This window comes from Mustela lutreola, chromosome 9 (assembly GCF_030435805.1).
Source record: "Mustela lutreola isolate mMusLut2 chromosome 9, mMusLut2.pri, whole genome shotgun sequence".
In the NCBI taxonomy this organism is placed as follows: domain Eukaryota; kingdom Metazoa; phylum Chordata; class Mammalia; order Carnivora; family Mustelidae; genus Mustela; species Mustela lutreola.
The window spans coordinates 40,588,289-40,614,707 of NC_081298.1; the positions used below are offsets into that span (position 1 = coordinate 40,588,289).

Below are 26,419 nucleotides of genomic sequence, written 5' to 3' on the forward strand. Positions count from 1 at the left end.
GTTAATGCTAGATGTTGTCCTTTAAAAAAATGACCTACTAAGGCAAGATGGAATGGTCTTTCTAGATGTGTCAATATATATTTTTTATTCTTTCTTAGACAAGTAATTTTGCTTTAAATGAGTCTGGTTTATGTTTAAAATGGAAGGTGAATCAGTTGGACAGAGAGCAAAGAATAAGCCAAACGATCAAAGTTAACTTTTTTCAAGATGGTTAGATCTAAAAGGCCACAAATTAGCTCTTATTTAAGTTATTGGCCAAAAAAGACGAAACTTTAAGGATCCTAAGAGGACCTGGCATAGTAAATGCTGTGATACATTCACTGTACTTCAGGAACACCAGAGGTTGGTCCTTCCAACATTAAAGCATGCATCCATGCTAAGGGAATGTCAGTGTGATGGTTTTCTTCACGGTCCATTTATAGCACCTTCACCCTCTTTGTCTGAATATCCTTATTCTTCAAAGTGTTGGTAAAATGGGCTTACTCTCATTATGTATTTGATTGGAATAAGCATGAATTATGCAATCAGCTTTGCCATTTCCCAACAACATGTGAAAAGTGAACCAGAAGGATAAGGGAGAATAAAATCTTTTCTCCAGCATCGGTACATTTGTTCAGCCCTTGAAACTGCACTGATGAGGTTGTCACTGTGTTTACTTAATACTTAAGTTTCACATTTTGATCTGAGTCTGACTAGGTGGAGTGGTTTCAGGCTTAGGCCTTGTGAGAACTTTTCTATGTTGCTCGGTACCACCAGAGTAAATCAATCAAATACTGTCCCATCCATGCTGCCTAACCTTGGTACCTTTGGCACGGCATCTGCCCCAAATAGGGTGCCTCTTATCCTTTGTGAAAAGCAAACACGGGTTTTAAATGAATGAATCAAGGAATCAATGAATAAATGAGATGCACTGAGAAGGAGCAAAAAGATTTGGGTAGAATTTTTAGATAGTGCCTTCGGCTTTTGTTATTTTATGCTAAGTTATTTATCAGTAATTATCATTAGACAAGCTGTACTGTGGTGAAAAGCTGCTGTTTTTTCTTCTGTAGCCATATGAACTCTGGGGGATGCCGAGGGAATTAAAATAAGAACAGAGCACACTGCTGTTTTATCTGAGCTACTGCAACATCTCTGCTTGACACCCCATGTTGAACAAGACTATTTAGGAGCTCCCGACAATTAAACATGTACCTTTTCCTGGTGGAAAAGTCATCGCTGCTTTGTGTGTCAATATTATGCCGGGTCGGCAGAAAAGTCAGACCTGACTTATTCCTGGAAGGAACCAACCCCTTTCTTCCCGTTGAAAATGAGAGAGTCATCAGGAAGCCTGGAATATAGGGGAAAAAAAAATTAGCATAGATAGACAACTTGTTCTTATAAAATGTACTTTTCATGTTTTCATGATCATTCCATTGTTAACTATTGATTGCATCACTGTATCTACTGTTCAGGGCTGTTTGCTCTCTCACTGCCCCACATCTACTCCCCTCCCCAGCCCCAGTTTTAAGTATATTTCTAGTTCTATCCATATTGAAGTAACTGCATAAGGCTTTGACAGCTGTCTTCGTCTCTGAAGGGATCTGGACCCCCTTATGATGTGGGGCCTTCATATAAGCATGTGATGTGGAAAATGAAACCCATGTGTAAATACAGAGTTAATTAGTAGGAAAAGTCCCATTTTCCACCACATTTCTTGCCAGCAGCTATGATTATAAGCACTTAAACTTTCCAGATCTTCTAATATTTTTTTAACTAGAGCTGAGCACAGAGATTCCAAAATATCCTTTTCTGTGATGTGATATGATAGGTGCATGGCAAAAAGAATCAGTCCAGAAGAGAGAGAGAGAGAGAAAGAGAGAGAGAGAGAGAGCATGTGTGTGTGTGTGTGTGTGTGTGTGTGAGTGTGTGTGTGTGTATTTTATAGGCTTATTAGAGTTCATCACCATACTTTCTGGACATAAATGTGATTCATTTCCTTCTAAATGTTTTAAGCAATAGCAAGTTTTCTGAGCTCTTTAATCATTGAGATGTTATTTAAGGTAGGCCTTAATGAAGCAGTGCTTAAAAAAAAAAAAAAAAATAGCTCCAGAGCAAGCCTGATGTCAAGTTGGCATTTTATCTATAGGTTCTCTGATGGAAATTATCCATGGTAGAGATCAAAATAAGTTCTTTGAGTTGTGTTGAATAAAATAAGATGAGTCAGCCTAATTTGGGAAAGGGTCTTAAAAAGGAAGTAAATGCATTGGGATGCAGCTAGTGAAAGCCAGTGACAGAGAGAGAGAGAGGCTAAGAATATACCATAATGCATGTTATATTTGGGTAGAAACACATAGTTTGATCAGAATACAGCATCCTGGTGAACACAGGAACTCAGCAAAGAGAATCGGCAGCTTACCTTACCTGCCACTGCTCTGACTGGCCAGCAAGGAGGATGAGCCAAACATACCCATATGCATGACTCTGTGCACAAATGCTGATTCCCGGGCAAGGGGTGGTGGGTGGCATGTTGGCCGCTTGAAAAATAATCTCACTTTTGGACTTGTTAACAATGAAAGTTAGGAAGAGGTACTTTTCATGTCTTGGTATCCATGTCAATCAGAGAAGGTGGAGAAGGCTGAGAGATTTTGGTCTAGCTGGCCATGGGCTCCTCCTCTCCTTGTCATCCAAGACTTCTTGACCCTTGGAAGCTAGAAGATGCCGCTATTGCTCTGAGCCGTACTTATATCTAGTCCAGGTTGCTCCCCGCCGGTCCGTGGCATCATGGTGCCTTCATCATTTGCTCCATCTTGGCCTCAGAATGACTGATCTCTAGAATTCTACCTCTCTTCTGCTTGCGTTCCGGTTGCATGTCAGTTTAGTAAGCATTCGACATAAAAAGACAGAATATGTAGCAAACCATCTTAAAAGGAAGACTATATAAAAAAAAAAAAAAAAAAAAAGGAAGACTATAAGTTATCTTGGCATTTAACCTATTAAAGAAGGATTAAAATGTATATTTCACTTAAGTAGACAGCTGTGAAAATCTCTCTCTTTTTTAAGTTTAAAAGAAAAATGCATTTTCTTAGCAGGATAAACGAGTTAACAGAGTGTGAGAGGGATTGATCAGAGAAATAAAATAATATATTTTATTGCATACTTCTGCTGGTGCTTTGCAGGAAATACATGCCTGTAAAACCCTTTTAAAAATGTAGTTTGCAAGACATGACTATAGCACATTGTTTGTCTTACCAGCCAGGAAAATGAAATGATCAATGAAAGCAGGGGTGTGGATGAGGGGATCCTTTAACTGTTTTCCTTGCATATGATTCCATTTAATCCACCCTGAAACAAAGGAGAGCATTTTTCTTTCCTTTTTCCGTGTGTGTTATTTCACGTTATTAAAGGAGATTTGAGTGAACTGAAGTAAATCAGCCAAAACCTCACTTGGATTAGATCCCCTAAACTTCCTTATGCCCAGATTTTTTCCAGATGGTTTCTCATGTCGCTAGTTTAATATCAACAGTGTGTGACACGCTAGAAGAATATTTCTTAGACCAGTTCAGTCCTTGAAAGATAATTACACTGTCAGTTGCCATCACCGTTACTGTAAAAGTGAAGATAACTGGGGTAAGTATATTAAAATCCAGCCCCAAACCAGCCTCCCTTTCAGATCGCGCCTTTAAGAACCTTCACACGTTTTTGTTGTTATCTGTCTACGTCGCTATATACAGTGTAGCACCGATACCTTTCTGACAGCAAATACCTGCAGGTCACTTTTTCGTTAAATGTTGGGGGAAAATATCAAAAATTTTTACACGATGACAAAGATTATACACTCATGTCTGTTTGAAAAGTCTGCAGTCTCTGTCTTCCCACCTTCATTTGCAAGTTGAAAAATGTATTTTCTGGCTACTCCCCACGTTTGATCTTTTTTTATTGTACCACTGAGGTAACTTATAGCACATTTCGCAGCTGGGTTTAAAAGCGTGTTAGTAGGCAATTGCAGGTACCATGTCAACAAATATGGGAGACAGAGCAGGACTAGCAAATAAGGAATTTCTGCACAAGGAGGATTTGAGGTGAAAATAAAATGGGTTCATGAAGCTTTTCAAAACCCTAACTTTTTGTTTTAATTTAATCACAGTCTTACAGAAAAGTTGCAACAATAGCGTCAAAACTCTGATAAACATTTATCAGATTATATATATCCCTCTATCCACTTATATGTATGGGTGTATAAAATATACAATATACTTATGCATATATATATGTAATATACATGTTTATATTTATATTTCCCCTGAACAATTCACAGTCATTTGTGTACACAATACCCTTCTACTTCTAAAAACTTTAGTATTTCCAAAGTACAAGAATATTTTCTTACCTAACCCCAGAAAAACTATCATGTTTAGAGTTTAGAATTGATAATGTGCTATCGTCTAATCCACAATTCATCTTCAAATTCTGGCAGTATTCCCACCAATGTACAGGATCTATTGCATTTGATTGCCATCTCCGGTTAGTCTCTAGTCTGGGATATCATGAAGCTGCTTTTTAAAAATGTAGTATTTTATTTTATTTATTATTTTGTTCTGTTATGTTAGTCACCATACAGTACATCGTTAGTTTGTTGTTGTTTTTTTTAAAGATTTTATTTATTTGATGGAAAGAGATCACAAGTAGGCAGAGAGGTAGGCAGAGAGAGAGGGGGAAGCAGGCTCCCTGCTGAGCAGAGAGCCCAATGCGGGGCTCCATGCCAAGACCCTGAGATCATGACCTGAGCCAAAGGCAGAGGCTTTAACCCACTGAGCCACCCAGGTGCCCCACATCATTAATTTTTGACATAGTCTTCCATGATTCATTACTTGTGTATAACACCCAGTGCTCTTTGCAATATTATAAAGATACTCTGGGGCAACCTGCTGCCAGGAGCTATACCATGGTCCCTGCATTGGCAGGCTCTGTTGTAAAGCCTTCTGGTTTTCTGGTAACCGACCTGCATTTTACATTCTCCAGCGGAAAGCATTTCAAATGCAAATGTTCGTCTGAAAATAAATCGCTGGAGATCTCTGAGAGTCTAAAGATGTGAAAACGTAAGCAATCTAAAGTTACTTTTAGAGTGAACACACAGATTTAATTATACAGACTTATGTAATTATAAATGAGGTCCCCCAAACTTCGTAATTACTTCATAGTGAAATTTTCTTATATGGATAATAGTTTGGAGTGTCTAAAGTGATAAGTAAGTGTGTACGTTCAACTGAGATAATTATTTTGGCAGTTAAATAAAATACCAAGCAGTGGGAGAGGCTTTCAAACCATAACATACTTTTGTATATAGTTTCTTGAGATCTAGAAGGTAGAATGATCAGCTGAGCCATAAATCAATCATGGGAATTACTTGGTATTCTTTTAATAGTGTCTTAAGGCAAAAAGCTGATGGTCCACTATAATGTTAAGTAAGTAACACTATGTTTGGAGCTGGGCATCAGAACACTTACCTTTTTCTTGCCATTCCTTAGCTCCCTGGCCTCCTTTGTCTCATCTGTAAAATCAAGTGATCCAGCCCGGTGGTGATGGCTAAGCTGCTTTCAGCACCATAGTGCTAGGAAAACATTGGACATCTGCTTAGGCCAGGGTGAAGGTAGGGAAAGAAGCATCATTAGTTTAATAAGTTACTACCATGCCCCAATTTGTTCTTAAAAATAATATATTCCATTGGTATCTGTTGACCCATTCCTAAAAAGAAATACAATCCTGGTTTTGAAAATTTCTTCCGGGCACCTGGCTGGCTCAGATGGTTAAGCATCTGCTTTTGGCTCAGGTCATGATCCTAGGGTCCTGGGATGGAGTTCCGCATCGGGCTCCCTGCTCAGTGGGGTCTGCTTTCCCTCTCCCTCTGCTGCTTCCCCTGCTTATGCTCCTCATCATCTACCTGGGACCTCTGTGTTTAGGGTTTCCTTCAGTTTCATATCTTCCTTCTAACTCTGCCCTACTGTCATATTCCTTGCCATTTAAAAGCATACCTTATTGTACTAGTGTTGTATGGTGACAGTGGTGACATTGATGGTGAACAGAACATCACACAGACTTGTGGAACTGCTCCGTTATATACCTGAAACTAATGTAACATTGTGTGTCAACTACACTTCAATTTTAAAAAGAGGAAACATTTTTAACTAAAAAACAAGAGAAAAAGAGAAAGAGAGAACCATCCTTGACATTCCCAGTAGTTTACCCTATCATCATTTCTATCTTATTGCTTAGGCCAATAAAATACCCTTCAGTTAATCATTTGTGTGAATAAACATCCCTCTGCCGCTTATCTCAAAACCTTCAGCTGTTTATCTGTGCTTCTCCTCTAACACTCAGAGCAGTTTTCTTGCAATTGTCAAGTAATTTACCGTAGTTATACTGTTTCTTTCGCAGTTATCCTAATATCAGTATTATATAGAAATATTGTCTGCCTACACTTATCTGTTTGGCAAACAGAAGTATGCTCTGTATCTCAAATTACTCTCACCGTGGAAAAAAGAAAGACACATTCTGAAGCTAGCTAGACCTTTTTTAAAGTGCTTTGTGATTTTACTAGGCAAATTAATGACTGAAAGAAATACATTTTCAACATTTTATCCTCTTCTGGTTTGTCTTTCTTCAGGAAAATTACTTAAATATACTAGCCATAGTTAGACATACTTGGTTTCAATTCCCTATTAAGGCAAATATTTGGATTTTTTTCATGAATAGCAAGTACAATTTATTTAAGCCTTTATCATTTTATGAATTATATAAAGAATATTATTCTCTTTCATTCATGAAGAGAAAGAGAATTAAGTCACATAGTTGAAAAGTGAAGGTAATCCACCCTGCTGATACAGATATCTGACCAGGCATGTGGGGCGTGTTACTCCAGGAGGCAGGGCAAAATTCTCAGACATGGTCTTCATGGTGCCCAGCATATGGGATGTGGAGAACAGCTCCAGCACCTGGGAACAATAGAGAATGCAAATAACACCCTCTAACACATTTTGAACCAGATTATCACAGTATATAAACCATTCTGGGAGTAAATCACAAAACATTGTCTATGAGTCTTAACCCTCTCAAGACTCCCGGATACCTTTTAATGATTTACTTCTGTGGTGTATTAAGGGATACTCTAGTGACAACTTAAGAGCCCTAATGTGGCTGCCAAGGTGGCCTGGTAATTTTTAAGAAGTGGAGAGTTACGTCCTAGAGGGCGTGTTTAAAAGTCATGAACTCAAATACCGTTTAAGAGCCAGGTGGTGGCCCATGAGTGACAGTTACAGTAGAGATAAGGGAAAGCATGTCACATCCTTAAAGGAACAGTCAGTCCTCTGCTCATCGGCGGTCCCCAGTTCAGAATGTGGGCTCAGACTTATCTTGTCTCACCTGTCAGGAGAAGCTGGGAGTTCTGATTCTTGTGTGAACTCTCCAGAGTCTTAAATATTGGAAAATTTAATTCAGTTTAAAAAACACTGTGCTGGCTAAAATAAGTAGACCTGTGTGTTCCCAGTTCTTGAATTCTGAAGAATTAAAAAAGATATTAGTGTACTTGAACTTTAGCTGGATATGGGCCCCAAGGCCTGCAGCTCTGGCTCTAAAGTTTTGTATAGGAAAAACCTACCTTTCAGGACGGATTTGCCATCTCCCACCCTTCCCTCTCACTTCCCTGTCAGGGCAAGGGTTTGCATATACTTTAGAAATCCCATTGAGATTTTCAGGGCAATCTCATACCTCTCACCCTTTGTTTTCTTTCCCAATAAAATGGAGATTTGTAGGGTTTAGGCCTTGAGGATGGAGGATACACCTTTGTACAGCACATTGTTCTTCTTTCCATGTTGATGTATTAGTCAGTGTAGGCCAGGACATGCTGCATAACAAACACTGAATATTCAGTGGCTCCACATAACAAAACTGTATCTGTCGTTCTTATAGTATGTCTAACCCTAGTAAGCAAGTGGATATAGTCAACACGATTTCTCAGTGACAGACCAACAAATGGTCTACATTGAGATGCTGTCATCTCAGAATATGGCTTCTATGACCCTGTAGCTTAGGAAGAAAGCAATGACAGGTACACTTCAGCTTTGTCCAGAAATGGTGTGCATTACTTCTTCTTATGGCCTTTTGACTAAAACAGGCCATGGAGTTCTAACTGAATTGCGTGGGAGGCCGGGGAATATGAGGTAGTGCATGAAATCTTGGCTAAGTATTACTATCTCTATGATAATGTTTTCCTCACTGTCAAACTCAAGGTTGGGGCTCCTGTGAGTAAGCAGCTATAGGTCGTTTCTCCCCCAAATCCTTCACAGATACCAGTTAGTCTCCATAGGCATGATGCTGAAGTTATCAGAAACATCTTCTAGCTTATGTCTCATGAATAAAGGTTGGAGCTTGGGAACACTAGCATTTTTTAATCCAAATGTTTAAAGAATCCCCCTATCCAGGACTGCTGGTCTTCTGTTATCATATCATAACCATAGCATGGGAGAAAGCAGAAAAACAAACTTACTGAAGGCCTTGGCCAGAACATGAATTCCCCCAAATAATCCTCAAACACAGAGCTCAACCCAAAATTGTAGGGAAGGATAAGGAAGTACTTTCTAGTTAACTTCTCCCCTGAATAGTTCTATTTCTCAATTCCACATTGGTTGACCAAAGTATAAACCTCTTATTAATGCTACTGTGGTGTATTATGGCTGCATATAAAAGTTTGCACTATGAAACAGTTTTAACTAATCTGAGCAGAAAGTTCTCTAATATGCATGCTTGAGCAGATTTATATGTTTGGGAATCAGCTTTGCTGGAAAAAAATAAATAGAATGACTTTTTAACTCTCATGTATCACTTAGTGATAAACAACTCAAATCCAACTCTAACCAGCTCAAGCAAGAAAAGGAACTAATTTGCTTTGGCAGTTGGTAAGTTCAGGAGAGGGACTGGCTCCACTTACAGCTTGATGCAAAACTCAAACTATGCAACTGTTACCCACACTTTCTCTTTCGCTGTTCTGTTATTATCCATGCTGGCTTCATTTTGAGCCACTACCTATTGGCCCTTCACTTTCAGCTGTATCAGGATGGAAGCTCCAGCTTCAACACTCCTCAGGTGCAAGTTTAGGAAGAAATTATGAGAATCCTAAATCCTGAGATTTACTCTGGTTGAACTGTTTAGGTCACATGCCTGTCCCTGAAACTACCACTCTGGTTTGAGAAGTAATGATTGGTTTGTACCAAATGAGAAAAGTAGAGGCTATTGCCAGAGGGGAAAAAAAAAAGAAAGGAAAAGATAGCAGGGCATCAATACATATCTACTACTCCATATAAAGTAGAGAAAGAAGATAACTAGGTATTTTTTAATCATTTAACACTATTATATATTTAAATTTTATTTACTTATTTTTAAAAGATTTTTTTTTAAAGATTTTATTTATTTATTTGACAGAGAGAAATCACAAGTAGATGGAGAGGCAGGCAGAGAGAGAGAGAGAGGGAAGCAGGCTCCCTGCCGAGCAGAGAGCCCGATGCGGGACTCGATCCCAGGACTCTGAGATCATGACCTGAGCCGAAGGCAGCGGCTTAACCCACTGAGCCACCCAGGCGCCCCTAAATTTTATTTACTTATTTTTAATAGGCTTTATTATTATAGCAGTTTTTCGAGTAATAGAGAAATTGAGTAGAAGGCAGAGAGGTTTCCCATATGCCCGCTGTCCCCATTCATATAATGCCCTCCTTATTATCAACATCCCCCACCAGAGTGATATATTTATAACAGCTGGTAAACCTACACTGACACATCATTACCACCCAAAGTCTATAGTTTACATTAGGGTTCACTCTTGGTATTGTACCTTTTATGGGTTTGGACAAATTTATCTACATGTGTGTGTATCCTACAGAGTAGTTTCACTGCCCTAAAAATCCTTTGTCTCTACTTACTCATCCTTCCCTCCTAGTAATCCCTAGCAACCACTGATCTTTTTACTGTCTCCATAATTTTGCCTTTCCCAGAATGCCGTATATGTGGAATCATACAGTATTAGCCTTTTCAGATTGGCGTCTCTCTAAGAGAGAGTTAACTTTCCTCCATGTCTTTTAATGGCTTAGTATTTCATTTCTTTTTAGTGCTGAATAATATTCCATTGTCTGGATATACCACAATTTATCCATTCACCTACTGAAGGACATCTTATTTGCTTCTAAGTTTTGTTAATTATAGCTAGTGTTACTATAAATATCCATGTTTTCCAATGGTCATAGATTTTCAACTTTTTTGGATAAATACCAATGAGCACAACTGCTGGATCATATGGTAAGTGTATATTTAGTTTTGTAAGAAACAATCAAACTGTCTTTCAAAATACCTATACCATTTTGAATTCCCACCAGCAATGAATGGGAGTTCTTCTTGCCCTATGCACTTGTCAACATGTGGTTGTCAGAGTTCTAGATTTTGGCCCTTTTAGTAGATGTGTGGTGTTACCTCATTTTAATTTTAATTTTCCATGATAATATATGACGTGAAACATCTTCTCATGTGCTTATTTGCCATCTGTATATCTTCTTTGGTGAGGTGTCCATTAAGGTCTTTGGCCTATTCTTTTTAAGTGGATTGTTTTCTTATTATTGAGTTTCAAGTTCTTTGTATAACAGTTCTTTGTTATTTTGGATAACAGATCTTTATCAGATATTTCATTTGTAAATATATTCTCCCAGTCTGTGTTTTTTCTTGTTATTCTTTTAATGATGTCTTTTGCAGAGTAGGAAGTTTTAATTGTAATGAAATCTAGCTCTTCATGCTTTTTTCAATGGATTTTGCCCTTGGTGTTCTATTTAAAAACTCACCTCCAAACCCAAAGTCACCTAGGTATTCTCTTGTGTTATTTTCTGGGTGTTTTATAGTTTTGCATTTTGCATGTAGGTCTATGATTCTATCCATTTATTGATTTAGAACTGTGATTCATTTTGAGTTAATTTTTATGAAGGGGGTAAGGTCTATGTCTAGATTCATTTTTTTTTTTTTTTTACATGTAGATTCCCAGTTGCTGCACCACCATTTGTTGAAAAGACAGTCTTTTCTCCATTGCATTGACTTTGCTCCTTTGTCAAAGATCAGCTGACTATATTTATGTAGGCCTATTTCCAGGCTCTCTATTCTATTTCACCATATTGTATTTTTATATCTACCAATTATCATGGTCTTTTCTTACACCTGCTGACTTGGCATACTATATTCAGAAACCTGGTAGTCAAAAAATTCTGCTGACGTACTTTAACCCTTACAGTATATTTTGATCTATAATTCTAGGTCTCAGAAGTCAATACAGAAGTACTTCTTACTGAAGCCACTATTTTATTTTTAACACGGTGCTGTTTATACATCTGGCAGCCTGCAGATAGCTAGAAACAGTTTGGATGTCCTTGAAATGAAAAATAATCACATGGTTATAATCTCTGGATTTCTTTTTGGATTTATCCAAGTCAAGAAGGTTGAGACAGAAATAATTATTTTTCAAATTTCTTTCCCCAAACTTTGTTTCTTTTCTTTGGCTTATTTTACAGGTATATATCCATTAACAAATGTGTTCCTTTTGATAATTTTCCCTCATTTATTGGAAATTTAACATTTACTTTGTTGGAAAAACATGCTCTATTAATTACCTTGTAATACTGAACTTTATCTTCAGTATAAACTCTATATGAGTACATATATTTAACTTAAAAAAGAAACTTAGTGAGCTATTAGGATTCTATAAGATTTGATAGTGGAGAAAACTTAAATATTGCTTATTGTGCTCATTGTTTTTAGCAGATTATAGAAGGCATTTGTTTGGGAGGCGTCAAAGTGATAATATAAAATATACAGAGCAATAGGAGCCAGATGTCTCAAAGGCAAAATAAAATGAATAGGGGAAAAAAGACTTTATTTAAACTTGCAAATATGTCTTGACTTAGTGTTTTTCACTGTATGTTTTTAGAACACTAATCTGTAAGGGTTACTTGATCGAACAAGTTGAGAAAAATGCTGCTTTGCTTTCTATATTTTCTTCTTGGAATTTAAAAGTCAACATTATCATACTAAGTTTTTAAAAAAAAGTCTTGCAGTTAAAAAAAAAAAAGTAACCCTGTTCAACTCTAACATGAGATTTCTCAAACTTACTTTGACTATGGTATTCTGTTTGCATGAACAGCTGTTAACATCCTGTAGAATCACATGACAGTGTTGTATCCAGGTAAATATCCTTTCCACAAAATTCAAGCTTTTTCCAGTTTAATTAGTAGGAAAGGGGACTTTCCATGTACAAATATTGATTGAAAGGGTATATTCATTCCAATCCCCAGAGAAGAGGAAAGTATAAGGCTCCTGGAAATGGCAGCATGAGTACTTTCAAAGCCCTTACATGAATCGATGTTCATTATCATAAATCATAAATCCAGTAGCCACCAAGAGAGAATTTCTTTTGTTTTATTTTAAAATTTGCAATGAAAACCATAATTAAATAATTCCTTTAGTAATGTACTCATGCAAAGTAAAATAGTCTTCAGAATTAACCTTTTCTAACATGTAATTTTCACAGTTAATGCCTGACAAAGCAGAATATGAAAAGAAAAAACAAACTTCACTGACATTCCTTGTAATCTACCTACTGGAGTTTATTCAATGTGGTAGGAACTACTGAGTAATTTAGCTAATTTCTCAGAAGAACTGAATGTAGAAATCTTACCTTATAAGTTCGTTTTTTTGGTCACTGTATACTAACAACCAGTGATTTTGATATTGCTTTCAAGTATTGTCATCTTAACTATAATCTATGTGCTCTTAGTTTAAAAATAATATCCTCTGAGGCATGTAGGCGATTCAGTCTGTTAAGCGACTGACTCTTGATTTTGGCTCAGGTCATGATCTCAGGGTGGTGAGACTGAGCCCTGCATTGGGCTCCATGCTCAGCATAGAGTCTTGTGTGGGATTTTCTCTCTCCCTCTCCCTTTATCCTTCTCCTCACTTGTGCACTCTCTCTAAATATATAAATAAATATCTTAAAAAATTAAAAAATAATATCCTTTTTTCATAAATGCATGGGAGCTCCAAATTAATTTTATAGTTGAATCTGAAAAGTGATTCTGCTAAAAAAAAAAGTTACTGGCAACCTTGCTGAAATTGATGGAGTGTACGTTTTCAGTCAGCAAACCATCAAAGCAACACACAAAGTCTGAGGACGTAAGATAGAATCCCAGGAAGAACACTTCATTAGGGGACATTGCAACTGTAAGAAAAGCCATTTTGGGGCACCTGGGTGGCTCAGTGGATTAAGCCTCTGCCTTCCGCTCAGGTCATGATCTCAGGGTCCTGGGATCCAGCCCCGCATCAGGCTCTCTGCTCAGCAGGGAGCCTGCTTCTTTCTCTCTCTCTGCCTGTGTCTCTGCCTACTTGTGATCTCTGTCAAATAAATAAATAAATAAATAATCTTAAAAAAGAAAAGGAGAAAAGTCATTTTAAGCTTACAGAGCATTCAAATTAAAAAATAAAAACAGCAGGGGCGCCTGGGTGGTTCAGTGGGTTAAAGCCTCTGCCTTTGGCTTGGATAGTGATCCCAGGGTCCTGAGATCGAGCCCCAGGGGTCTTGGGGGGGTCTCTGCTCCATGGGGAGCCTGCTTCCTCCTCTCTCTGCCTGCCTCTCTGCCTACTTGTGATCGCTGTCTGTCATAAATAAATAAAATCTTAAAAAAAAATAAGGACAGCTTCTTCATATTACATTATGATGAAAGATAGCTAATAATATTCTTATACCAATGAACAGAGAAGTACCAAAATCAGAACCGCAAGGCTACTTTTCAAAATGGTGTTAGTCGAAAAGAAAAGAAACTCACTCAACAATTTCAAAAAGCCAAATACGATGGAGCACAGAAAGAAATAGCCATCACCAATTACTGAAACCACTGCACTGTTTGGGCCTAGTTCATTCCAGCATCGCATTTCTTCAGTAAGCCATCAACTGTATAGTATTTGTTCATGTCATTTTAAAGCAAGAAGAACATCGTGTTTTTAAGAGTGGCATACTATGCCCTTGCATGGCCAAAGCAGAATAGCCTTATTCATTTTTAAAATACGCTTTCTAAAAAAAGTAATAAAATAAAATAGGTTCGCAGTAGCCCTTTGTTTTAGTATATGTGCGATTTCAAGATTACTGTGGTCGCTTAGGAATATTTCTTAGGAAAATTGTCAAAGATTTTTCCTCAATTTTCTTTTTTTTTTTTTAAATTCTCTATTCAAGACAAAGGAAGGAAAATACAGTCTAGGATCTAGAGAGCCCAAGAATTCTCATAGATGTAGTTGTTCTGTAGAAGAGCAGCATTCCATGCGAAATTATAAAATCCAGCAATATCAGTAATTGCAATAAAGAAACCTGATCTGCTCAATGAACCCAAAATGAGCTGCACTGATTTGACCTAAGCCACACAAGGCCCACACTTCAGTTCCTTGGGCCTTCACAGAAGAGCCCCTTTCTAAAACTCCCCTCCCCTTTCCTATTCCCCCCTGCTTCCTCCCCACCCCCATCCTTGTTTCTCTCTGCCCTTAAGAGACTAGCCCAGGGAATGGTGTACCCTATTCTAACTGGACTCATGCCTTGACAACACTTTATGAACATGCAACTGAATAATTTCACTCTCCCACCTGGTTCTCAGAATAACTTTGAGAACATAAGGCCCTCGAAATCCCATTGATGTTTCTCTGGAATCTCAACTAATCAAAAAAGATGCAGCTAAATGTGATTTTACTTGTGACACATTTCGGATATTTATAAACCTTGGGCACTAGTCCCACATGTGGGGATCATTAATATACTCTTTCTGGAGATGTTTGGCAATGCTACTCTAACCGCTAATGTTTGGGTACAATTGACATCACCCCTCCCTCTAAAAGAGATACTCGGTTTCATAAAATTCAAAACATTTGCAGATCCCAGATAGTATCCACTTTGGGTGAATGCTGTGTACTTGGCTCTTCTTTAGCTTAAAAAACCACACTGAATTCTAGCAAAACAACAAAGTGAGAGAAACATCAGATCTTTTCTCATTATTTTAAGTACAACTCTGGCACCATCTAGATTTTGAAATATGTTCCAAAGGCCTTCTCTTTCTCTCTCTCTCTGTCTCTCTCTCTTTTCTCTCATATGCCAGGTAGAGTTATATTTAGTTGGCTTTCTTTATGATCGTATATTTTAGAAGAATTTGAAGATTAAGTTTCCCAATCTTTATATGAGAACACAGACAAGCTCTGAAGGTGATTTCCTCAAACTGAGAAGAATAAACTGTAACTTGCCATGAAAGGATAGGAATGTCTTGGAGGATTTTTGGCTCTGTTAATCCCTAAAGAATCTCCTGGTTTAAATTTCTATCATTTCAGCTTCAAGATAGCCCAGACCATAACAGTGCTTGGACTTTATTGCATCAGTCCTAATACTTTTTTTGTTTTTCTTCCAAAAAGGCAAACTCTGTGTCAGTGTCTTGAGGTGTGGATTGAACCTACAAGGGACCATTCTCGGTATGCTTGAAAACTGAAAATAAAATGAATTTTGTAACTGGAAAATCCAGTTATCTGGCATGAGCAAATGGCTATGTTTGTTTTAGATTCTTTTGCTGGTCTCTTCATTTTCTTCTAAGTTAGCAAAGTTTATGTATGAAATTAGACTCGACTTCTATTTTTTTTTTAATACTGAGCTCCGGAGTCTAAGTTCTGAATTGTTCTTCTCCTCTCTAGAGTTTTCTTTTAACTTCTAACTTTCTCTCTGTTCTTAGGCACATGTTTTTCAATATCCTTGGATACAAGCTTGGACTTAATTTTACCATTCTCTGTATTCATCTGAAAAACATAGGTACCTGCTCTCCCTCAGTGCACAATCAGGATTGTGGTGGATTGAAGAACTAGTGATCAGTAGCATTTCATTTTAATGCAGAAAGGTTTTTTTTTACCCTTTTCTTTTAAAGTTTGCTTGTAAAGTTCTTAAAATAAGAATGTACATTCTTATTTGAGCTTATGATTTATACTCAATCTACTTCCAAAAGGCATTTGGAACTGGCTTATAATTTAAAGCACAAGTATATATAATAACATCATTAAAATAGAACTACAAAGTTAAAAGTCATGCATGGGAAGGGGGGGAGGTAAAAATAGACCAAAAGAATAAGTAAGGTCCTAGAGATGAAAAAGAGATCCTACATAGATCCCTACTGCAAGCAAATCAGAAAGGAGATTGGGGTGGGGGGAGGGGAAACACACTGGTTTATCAGGAAAGGCAATTTTGTCCTACAACTGAATTATAAAAGACATTTAAAACGGTTTTAAAAGTAGGATAGACTTTGAAATTATTTGCACATCTGTGTAACCAGCACCCAGAACAAAACCTAGAATGGCTTAGCGTCCCCAAACATCTAGGTCCCCTTCCAGTCATGACTCCCTCCTCCCCCAAAATGCCCTCTTCTTAAAATATAAATTTTATCTTTTTATTTAGTATATTTTAAAATACATGTTTCAATAATTTACTCCATCTTCATGTTTAAAGTAATAATCCTGTAAACTCATGGTTTCATCCATCCGTTTATTCACTTAACGATCCATCCAAAAAATCTTGAACTTTGGCCATACAGATAACAACCATGATGTTTACAATGTTTGGGGCTTTAAATGGATGTTTATTCTATTTTTAACTTGTATGCATTCACTTCTTTTTCTCTTTCTTTCATTTTTTCTTTACGGTGCATGGTTACATGAATTTTGACATAGGCAAGATTAATGTATCCCTTCCCTCAAGTTGGAGTCCAACAATTCCATCACCCCCGATTGACCTTTGCTGTCACACTCTTTTCCCAGTGCTGCTCTGGCAACCCCCGAAAGAACATAACAATTTGCGTTTTGAGCCAATAACGAGGAAGCTTTTCGCGTTCTTCATTTTCAGCTACACATTTTCCATTTTCCCTTCTTCTATCTTTACATTCCCACCACATTAAAGCTATTTCATTTTTTGATTGCAAACAGACAGGCTCTGGCCATATGAAAGATATTTTTCTGGTGGTCAAAACTCACAGTGTTCCTCCAGACTACCTAACCTTGTTTTCTGCACCTTGTTTTGTTTTGTTTTCTTCTCAGGATGGATCATTTATGCTATAGAACACAGATACATTGACCTTTGGATGAGGATCACTCTGAATCTTCCTCTGTGACTGTAACATTTCCCAAAATGGAATGGGAAAGGAATACTTAGGGCTGAAGTAGGAGCAACTGACAGATGTGCCCTGAAATGCAAAAATACCACTTTGTGTTTTTAAGGATTTCTCTAAGAAAATGTTTATTTCTCTCCATTTAACCCACCCTTAATAATTTCCACAGGTTATCTTTTGAATGGGAACATCTTTACCACATTATAGTAAACACTGGCAATAGTGAAAGAGGTGGTATGTTGGAAGGGAATTTGTCAGCTTAAATTATTTTATGCATAGCAGTTGGCAAATTGTTTCTGTGATTTCAATGGAATTCTGGCTTCTGTCTTTGAAGAGAAGCAGTAAATCTACCTTATATAAGGAAAGTGAGTCTGAATTGTCAAATGTGCTTTATCAACAACTTTCTTAATCTTTTATTTAGTATGTCATATTACAAATGCAAAGTATGTTCTACAGAGAAAAGCAAGAAACTATAACCAAAGAAAAGAGCACTGAAAACACCTTGCTCCTGTGTCCCCATCAGGATCCACTCTTTTTCTTATTAACTTTTCATAATGGAAAATTTCAAATGTATACCAAAGCAGAGAAAGTAGTATAGTGAACCCAATGCACCCCATCACCTTCTATAACAATGAGCAACTCACTTCCACTCCTAGTTCACCTCTACTCCCCACTCCTCTCCTCACACTGGATTATTTTCAAGCAAATCCCACATATTACATGACTTCATCCATAATTTTAGTGTGTATGTACTTCTAAAAGATAAAATACTTTAAAAATACTATAATGCTGGGCACCTGGGTAGCTCAGTGGGTTAAGCCGCTGCCTTCAGCTCAGGTCATGATCTCAGGGTCCTGGGATCGAGTCCCACATCGGGCTCTCTGCTCAGCAGGGAGACTGCTTCCCTTCCTCTCTCTCTGCCTGCCTCTCTGCCTACTTGTGATCTCTCTCTCTCTCTGTCAAATAAATAAATAAATAAATCTTAAAAAAAATACTATAATGCTATGATCACAGATGAAAAGCATTAAAAATTATTTTATATTATTATATATTCTGCCAGTACAAATCCCCTAAGTTTTCCTGCCTCCTTCCCTCCCTCATCTTTCTTTCTTTCTTTTCCTTCCTTCTTTCCTTTCTCCCTTCCTCTTTCTTCCTTTCTTTTCTTCCTTTTCTTTCTTCCTTCCTTCCTTTCTTCTTTTCTTTTTTTCTTTTCCTTCCTTTCTTTTTTATAAATGGTTAGGAAAACAACAATTTGTAATATCTTGGGGCACTTCCTTTTCAACTTTCTCCTTTTTCTTTTCTTTGTGTTTGTGCATGCCTATGTGTGAGTTCATGTCTATGTGTTTCCTTCTAGACTTCCTGTCACATGTGAACCCATATAACCATAAAATATGAATATAGACTCCTATTCGTAAATAAGCTTATACCTTGCAATCCTTTTGTATAACATCTTCCTACAATAATACCTGGAAGTCCCCATCATTGTTTTTTCCTCATGGCCATTTAGAATCCCATAGGATAGCTATTATTCATTTTATCATTTCCTTTTCATTGTTCATTATGACCTATCCTGCCCTGAATACAAGTAACATTTGAATTATTACTGATGGTAAGTTTACAGCTACACTTAGATATTAACAACTGCTTGATGAGCAGAGCACTGAGCAATATAGCTTCTCTCTCTAAGGAATATATCTTTAGGCAAATTTGCTTTACTTTCAGTTAATAGAAGATGCTCGAACCACATGCATGTCACTTTGCAGTTTACCTGACATCAAGTTACATTGCCATGAAAGTAGCCACCGTTCATGTTAAATGTGAGATCCTAGTTAGATAAATGAGTGCATAATTGCAGTTAAATAAGAAAGACACTACATTCAAATGACCATGTCCCGAGCTCTCAGATCCTGGTAATCAGCAACATTTGGCCTTGTGTACATTTCTGAAAGTGTGCATGGGAAAGACTCATTTAAACTTTGGAGCCAGATAAACAAAGCATGAATCCTCATGCTAGTATTTACTGCTGGGTGACTTAGTATATATTAATATCCTGAAGCCTGAAGTTTCTTCACCTGCTTACGGGAGATAATGCTAATGCCTAATCATGGGGTGAGTGTGAGGACTGAATGTGATAATGATGCAATAAAGGGCTTTTCACAGTGCCTTGCACTTGGTAAACAAGGGCTCAATAAATTGTAGTGACTTCCGGTTATAGTTAAGAGACCAAATAAATGCCAGACACCAAAGAATGCACACAAGGAGAGTCCATTTCTATATAGAATAACAACGGGAAAACTGCTCTGTGCCATTAGACATCAAGATGAAGGTTATCTTCAGGAGGGTAGTGCCTAGAAGAAGGCACAGGGGCTTCTAGAGTACTAATAATATTCTTTTCCTGAGTTGCACAGGTGTGTTCAGGTTCTTAAAATTCATTGAACTATACACTCTTGCATATGCACCCTTTTATATGTATTTTATACTTTGGTGAAAAATCAAAATTAAAAAAGAAACAGAACAAAAACAAAATAACATCAATCTGATTCCTGGCAGTAAGACACCTGGGTTTAGCTACCTAGTGGATATATAGATAATTAGATAGAGAGACAGACAGACATAATGCTAGTCATGGTTTTCCATTTGAATTGCTGCTTTCCTGCTACATTTTAGGAAACTTTATTTGGAGGTAATGTTGATTCAGGTCAGTCATCAAATATATTTTGAATTGGTTTTATTACACCCATCTTCATATTTTTGAGGGAATTTGTCCATATTCAACTCAGGGGGTGGGGAGGGGAAATATTTACCTATGTTGGGGGAAGGGGGGAGATGGTGGTGGTGGTGCATATTGCAGCAGCATCTTGTCCGCCTGGACCAGAACCACAGCACTGCGGGCTTTGAAATGAGTTATGGGAAACCTGAGGAGCCCTGAGGATGTGTGGGTCCATCCAGCAGCAAGCTCAACTTATCAACTTGTCCTGAGGAGTAATTCTTTTTTCACAGTACCTCCAGGAAGTAACAGTGAATTCATGACCAAAGAGTTATCTCCTTTCTTTGGGTGGTGACATTTCGAACGCTCAGAAGAACATTTGAAGTTGGAGAAAATAAACCCCAGAAATAGGTATTTGATTTAGTTGTTCTCAAACAATCACACTCATTTTGTCAAGCAGAATGAAGTTAGCGAGACTCCGAATTTCATGTGGTGGAGCCTGCTGTTCCGTGCAGCTTTAGCTGCCCAATTGAGGGGAGCCCTCGGGATGTGTTTGTGGAATCTGCGCTAAAGGAAAATTTCAGTCCCCACTGTTGTTAGTCCTTTTGTTTCATAATCACACCGTGCACACGTGTGTGTGTGTGTGTGTGTGTGTGTGTGTGTGAAAGAGAGAGAGAAGCCTTAAAGGTAAATTTATGATAATCCTCCTTTTGAAGTCCAATGTATACAATATAGTTGGATAGATTTCATAAAAGTCACCTACTACATACGTTGTAACAACAAAAAAATTGTTTAAGCAGATGGGTCTTAATCAGTATTTTCTAATGTGAATACGGATATGAAAAATATAATTATAAGGATGTTAGACCCTCTTTTTTGCTGTCACAGCACACAGCTGGAAATTGCTTATTATTAGCTTGCAAATCCTACAGGAAAATACAGAATTATTTTTAGTACTCTGCAAATTTATGGTGGTAATTATGGGTATTCGCATCACTTCCGGAATATGAGAGTCCTGTATCTTTATTCTTCAGGTTGAGCATCCTTGACAGTGATTTCTATGATCACTGGAAATCAAAAGTGCTTTCCTGGTTATGCTATGCATGACAATAGTCTTTTTGTAATGTAAATTATTTGGAGAATCTCTTGCCATAACTTTGTTGTTGTTGTTGTTTTGTTTTGTTGTTTTGTGATCTTGATAAAAGATCGAACGCTCACCTTGTATTCCCAACACCAAATCCCCCAACCTCCCTGCAACTGAATTCAAACATTTGGCCTCCCTCCTTTGACAACTGGGAGCAATGCCCCTGGTTCTATTAGAAGACCAATCCTTCCCTTGTGCTCTGGATCCCACCTGTTCTTTACCCGAGAACTTCACTCTCTCTACCACACTCCTCTCCCTGGTATCATCTCTGTCTGCCCCCATCAGTCTCTACACACCATCTGCACAGCCCTGATCTTGAGAAAATTAAACCATCAGTGGCCTCATTCACTGCAAAAATGCTTAGAGAATTAGCCACGTTAGTCATTTCTATTGCTTATCTTCCTTCCCTCCTTAACCAACTCCTATGGCTTCCAAATTAATCAGTCTAATAAATGGCACCCCCATCTACCATTTCCTTAGGCCAAGAACCCTGGAGTCATTTCATAAATTCCGTAAATTCAGTCTCACAAGTTTCCTTATAAGCTCAGTGCCCACAGTGTATTGGGAATCAAGCCACTCTTTGTCCCGTCCACTGGGCTCCCAGTCCCACCCATCCACAGACATCATTGTCACTAAAACCTTCTTGCTGCATCAACTGAATCAATTATTTGTCCCTTTCTTATTTGAACTCTCTTGTTGAAACTATTATTTTTCTGAAGGCTTCTGTGACAGCACATCCTCAAGTTATGTTAATACAGAGAACTTTACAAAAAAGAGTGTTAACTAGGTAACTGGAAGGGATATACAGAATTGTACATCCTTATATAAAGAACATAAATTATGTGACTGAAGTGTGTGAAAGAGATCTTTAAGGTGTTCTGGAGGTAGAGCCTGCAGGAAACAGCCACCACCTTGAGGGAGAAGGTTGGAATTCCAATTTAGATACTGAGAAGATGGGTCCCAAGGAGCTGAAACCCCGACCTCGGAGGTGGGAAGGGGTAAGGGCAATTGGGGGAAATCCTATGTTGAAGCTGCGACCCAGACCCCTGAGGAGGTCGTGCTGGTCTGCGCTTGGTGCTGGCGTTGGAGTTGCCCAGTGGAATGCTCTGAGACTTGTTCTGTGAATAACCCCCTAGGGGCAGAGCCCAGCAGAGAGCTGGGGCAGAGAGGGAACGCTGGCTCTTAGCCCCAAGTCAAAAAGCAGTGTATACAAGGGTGAGCTTAAAGATGAGATCAGGGGCACCTGGGTGGCTCAGTGGGTTAAAGCCTCCGCCTTCCGCTCGGGTCGTGATCCCAGTGTCCTGGGATGGAGCCCTGCATCGGGCTCTCTGCTCCACGGGGAGCCTGCTTCCTCTTTTCTCTCTGCCTACTTGTGATCTCTGTCTGTCAAATAAAAAAATAAAATCTTAAAAAAAAAAAAGAGATGAAATCAATAGTAGATAACTGGTATAATCTCTACTCTCACTTGTTGCTCCTTTTCATTCTCTTTTCCTGGCTCTGCATCAACCTCCCTGAAATTGAAATGTTGGCGTGCCCTGGGTCTTCATGCTGGACCCTCTCTCTCCTTATGTGGTCTTCTCTAGCCCCATGGCTTTCCAAGCAGATATACACTATGATTCCAAAATTTGTATCTCCAACCCTGACCTCTCCCCTAGGCCCAGAGTCAAGTAGCAAATTGTCTATGATACATTTCACAGAGATATTTAATAGGCATGTGAAGCCCGTGTTGAAAACAGTGCTTTTGACTTGTCACTCATCTTCAGCCTGACTCTCGTGCCCTCTTCCAATTAAATGTCACATCCTATATAATTTTGTTAAGCCAAAATCTCAAAGTCATTTCATAAACTCAAGATTCTAATTATTCTTATAAACAATGTGATAAATTATTCTTAGTAAATGCTATCTCCCAAATATATCTGGAACCCAGTCACTTTTATTACCTTCATTACGCAATTATAAAGATTATTTATTTATTTCTCTATTAGTGAGAGAGAGAGAGAGAGAGCAAGTGTGCACAAGCAGAGATGAGGAGCAGAGGGAGAGAGCAGGGAGTCTGATGTGGGGCTCTATCCCAGGACCCAGGGATCATGACCTGAGCTGAAGGCAGATACTTAACAACTGAGCCACCCAGGCACCCCAGGTATCTCTACAAGTAAACTACCTTACCCCAGATGGGACTCGAACCCACAATCCCTGGCTTAGGAAGCCAGTGCCTTATCCATTAGGCCACTGGGGCTTCACTCATTATGCAATTATAATACAAGTCATTCCCTTTATTGACATAGTGTAGGTGACTGTGAACTTGTCTCCCCGCTTCTTCACTTGTGACCCCATAATCCATTTGCCACATGGTATTTTGGGGAGAGTCAGGCAGACCCTGTTGCTAGCCAACACAAAGTCTTCTATTAGCTATTGCTTGAATGCAAAATAAAATCCAAGTTCTGTGCACATTAAGCAGGCCCTACAACAGGCCCTTTCTGTAAAGGGCAGATGAGAAATAGCTTGGGCTTTGTGGGCCAGCCAGTCTCTGTCACATGTTGGCATTAATGTGGAGCATGAAATCATCCATAGTATCTGGCTTGGTGAAATGTAACAGGAAGGCCGCTGGGGGCAGTGGAAGGTTTCAGAGAAAGGCAAAGGTGTTTGGAATGCAGAGGCCTGCCTGACCACTCCACCCACTCTGCCCTATGAATGCCTTGGGGAGTTGCCTTCCCCAAGCTTTCTTAGCCCAAACAGAGATATTTGCATTGTCCCTTAGGCTATATTTAGCACTGCTAATAGACCATGAAGATTAGCATATCAACAGATCTGCCTAGTTCCAGTAAGACCTGTTGTAATACACCTCATGCTTGGGCTGTAGTGATAAGGATTTGTGATTATCCTGATGGACCAATAAAAGCAGGAGCAAAGGGTCTTCCTCTCTGAGTGTGGACCCCCTTACCTTCTCCTCTCTTTCGCAGCAAAATTTAGAGTAATCTTTTATCCGTGGGTAAGGGACTGCTGGCCATTTCCAGCAGTCTCACCTGCTCTACTACTGTGGCATGAAAGCAGCCATAGACAGTATGTAAATAAATGGGCAAGGTCTGGTTCAGTAACACTTTATTTACAAAAATAAACAATGGACGAGTTTGCTCACCTCTGCTCTGTATCATCAGGTTACTTCAAACCTAACTTTTGCCCTGTCTCAGTCTAAATGGCATTCTTTGTAACCTCAAGTACTTCATAGTTCTTGTTCCTTCTATCTGGAATTCCCTACCTTCAGCTCTGTCCCTGGCCAGCTTCTACCACTCAAATGTCATCTCCTTGACCACCATTGGCACACTCCCCTCCGCTGTTACCTCGCTTAGTGTATTTCAGAGCATTTATCACTGTAAGACATTTTTCATTTGTTCACATGCGTATCATCTACTTCCTCAACCAGAATAAGAGAAAAGGTGTTTGAAATCCTATTATGAAATCCTACCCATTAATCCTATTATGAAATCCATAATCCTACCATTAGTTGTTCAATAGATGTGCATTGCGTGAATTAACTAAAACCCAGGATTTGGGTTTTTCTATTTATTTTTTAAGGATGTTATTTATTTATTTGAGAGAGAGTATGAGCAGGGGTGGGGAAGGAGCAGAGGGAGAAGGAGAAGCAGATTCCTGCCCAGCAGGAAGCCTGATTTGGAGCTTGGTCCCAGGACCCCCGGGATCATGACCAGAGTTGAAGGCAGAGGCTCAGCTGATGAAGCCACCCAGGCCCCTATTAGTCTCTTTATTTTTTCTTCTTTGTCAATACAAAATAAATCCCGATTTGATTTGACATCATGGTTGGTCACGGATCTTCCACCTTGCTTCATTTACCTAGACTTGGTCAGTTAACCAACCAGTCCTGTAATCAGGTGAGAAGTCACCAGTTGCTTGCTCTGCAAATAAACTCAGCTAGACCCTGAGAGGCATGGCATGAGTGCTTGATATCCATACACCTTGCCCTCCAGAAACTGGACATTTTCCTTGACCTCATGAGAGTAAACCGAATTTGGACGTATATACAAAATTGAGAGTGTTTGCTTTTAAAGATTCAGATCACATAAACACATCCAAGCTCATGTATCCCTGATAAGAGAGACGCAGTTATTCCCAGGGTGGAATTAGATGATTTCCAAAATCCTTCTGTATGACTCCGTCTACCTGCTGGACGCCTCCTCCTCATGCATCTTTTGGAGCAAAAATATCGTGCTGTAAGCTGGAGACTCTTCTCACTGTCTGTTTAGATGGGAGCCGTTACACTTTGTCGCAGTGTGGAGAAGGGGCTGGGAGAGAAGGTTCAAGTCTCATCACCTCAGGGACGAAGATCTGTTCTGACATTGTGTTTAGTACTAAACTATTGTAATCAAGTTTTGTCAAGGTTGAGAGATGTTTGTTACCTACAGAAAACATCTCCTGGAGTTCTGACTGCTGAAAACAGCCTCCCGCTTTGCCTGACTTTTGCCTGTAATCTTATAAAATCACCTCAGAAGCCACACTGGCGAAGTGAATGGGACGTTAAAGAAAATAAAAAAAAAAAAAAAGTCATTTTTGGAAGAGAGAGAAGGGAAGAAAAAAGAAAAATAACTGTAGCATACTCTACTCTACCAGTTCCTATCAATCCTGTTCAAAAAAACCCTCTCTAAATATCTGTATCTCTTCCAAGCATGGAAAGGTGCCAGTGACCTCCTCTTCCTGATTCCTGTCCCGAGTTGAAGGTCCCACTCCCGTTCAATGTTATGTTCCCCCCTGGATGACAATGCAGAATTCTATGATCCCTTTCCCTCCTTGTTATCCCTACAACCTCTTCCCTCAGAAGCCCTCTGAACAAAAGACAGCTTCAAGTAATATAAATAACAGAAAATATAGGAAGTATGTTTAATGGGCAGTTTAAGTATCAAAGCTAATGTTCCTCAAGTCTCCGTTTTCATCAGGAGTGTCCGCATCATCACAAAATTCCTCGGTGGAGAAACGTGGGAAACACAGTCTGTTCTGTTTGCTGCAGAGTGGCTCAGGTTTGGAGCTCAGGAACCCTTGTGTTTTGTAATGTCCCACTTAATCCTTCATGGCTCTGGCTTTCTTGAGAAAAACCCTCTGTACTTCTCCCCAGATTCAGGTTCCTGAGCCCACAGGGTTCTGAGAAGACTCTGTTGGCAGCTCTCAAGCTTTGGGCATTTTGTCATCATCCCCCTACACACTTGTGGAAGACACTTCCTCAGCAACTCTGGTTTTTAAACAGCTAATTAAATTTTAAGGGTCAGGAGCAATTTTCTATCTGGGTATTACCTTAAGGATTCTCTCAAACTACTCCAAAGATGGTTGCCCCATGGAAGT

General features: G+C 38.8%; 1 protein-coding gene and 1 non-coding gene across 3 annotated transcripts in view; one reads left to right on the forward strand and one right to left on the reverse strand.

Annotated features, from left to right (window-relative positions):
• Positions 1-26,419, forward strand: part of MACROD2 (mono-ADP ribosylhydrolase 2) — a 1,974,291-nt gene that overhangs the window by 1,540,665 nt on the left and 407,207 nt on the right. The window lies entirely within an intron of this gene.
• Positions 23,237-23,309, reverse strand: TRNAR-CCU (transfer RNA arginine (anticodon CCU)). The gene has a single exon. It is a non-coding gene; the product is annotated as a tRNA-Arg (tRNA).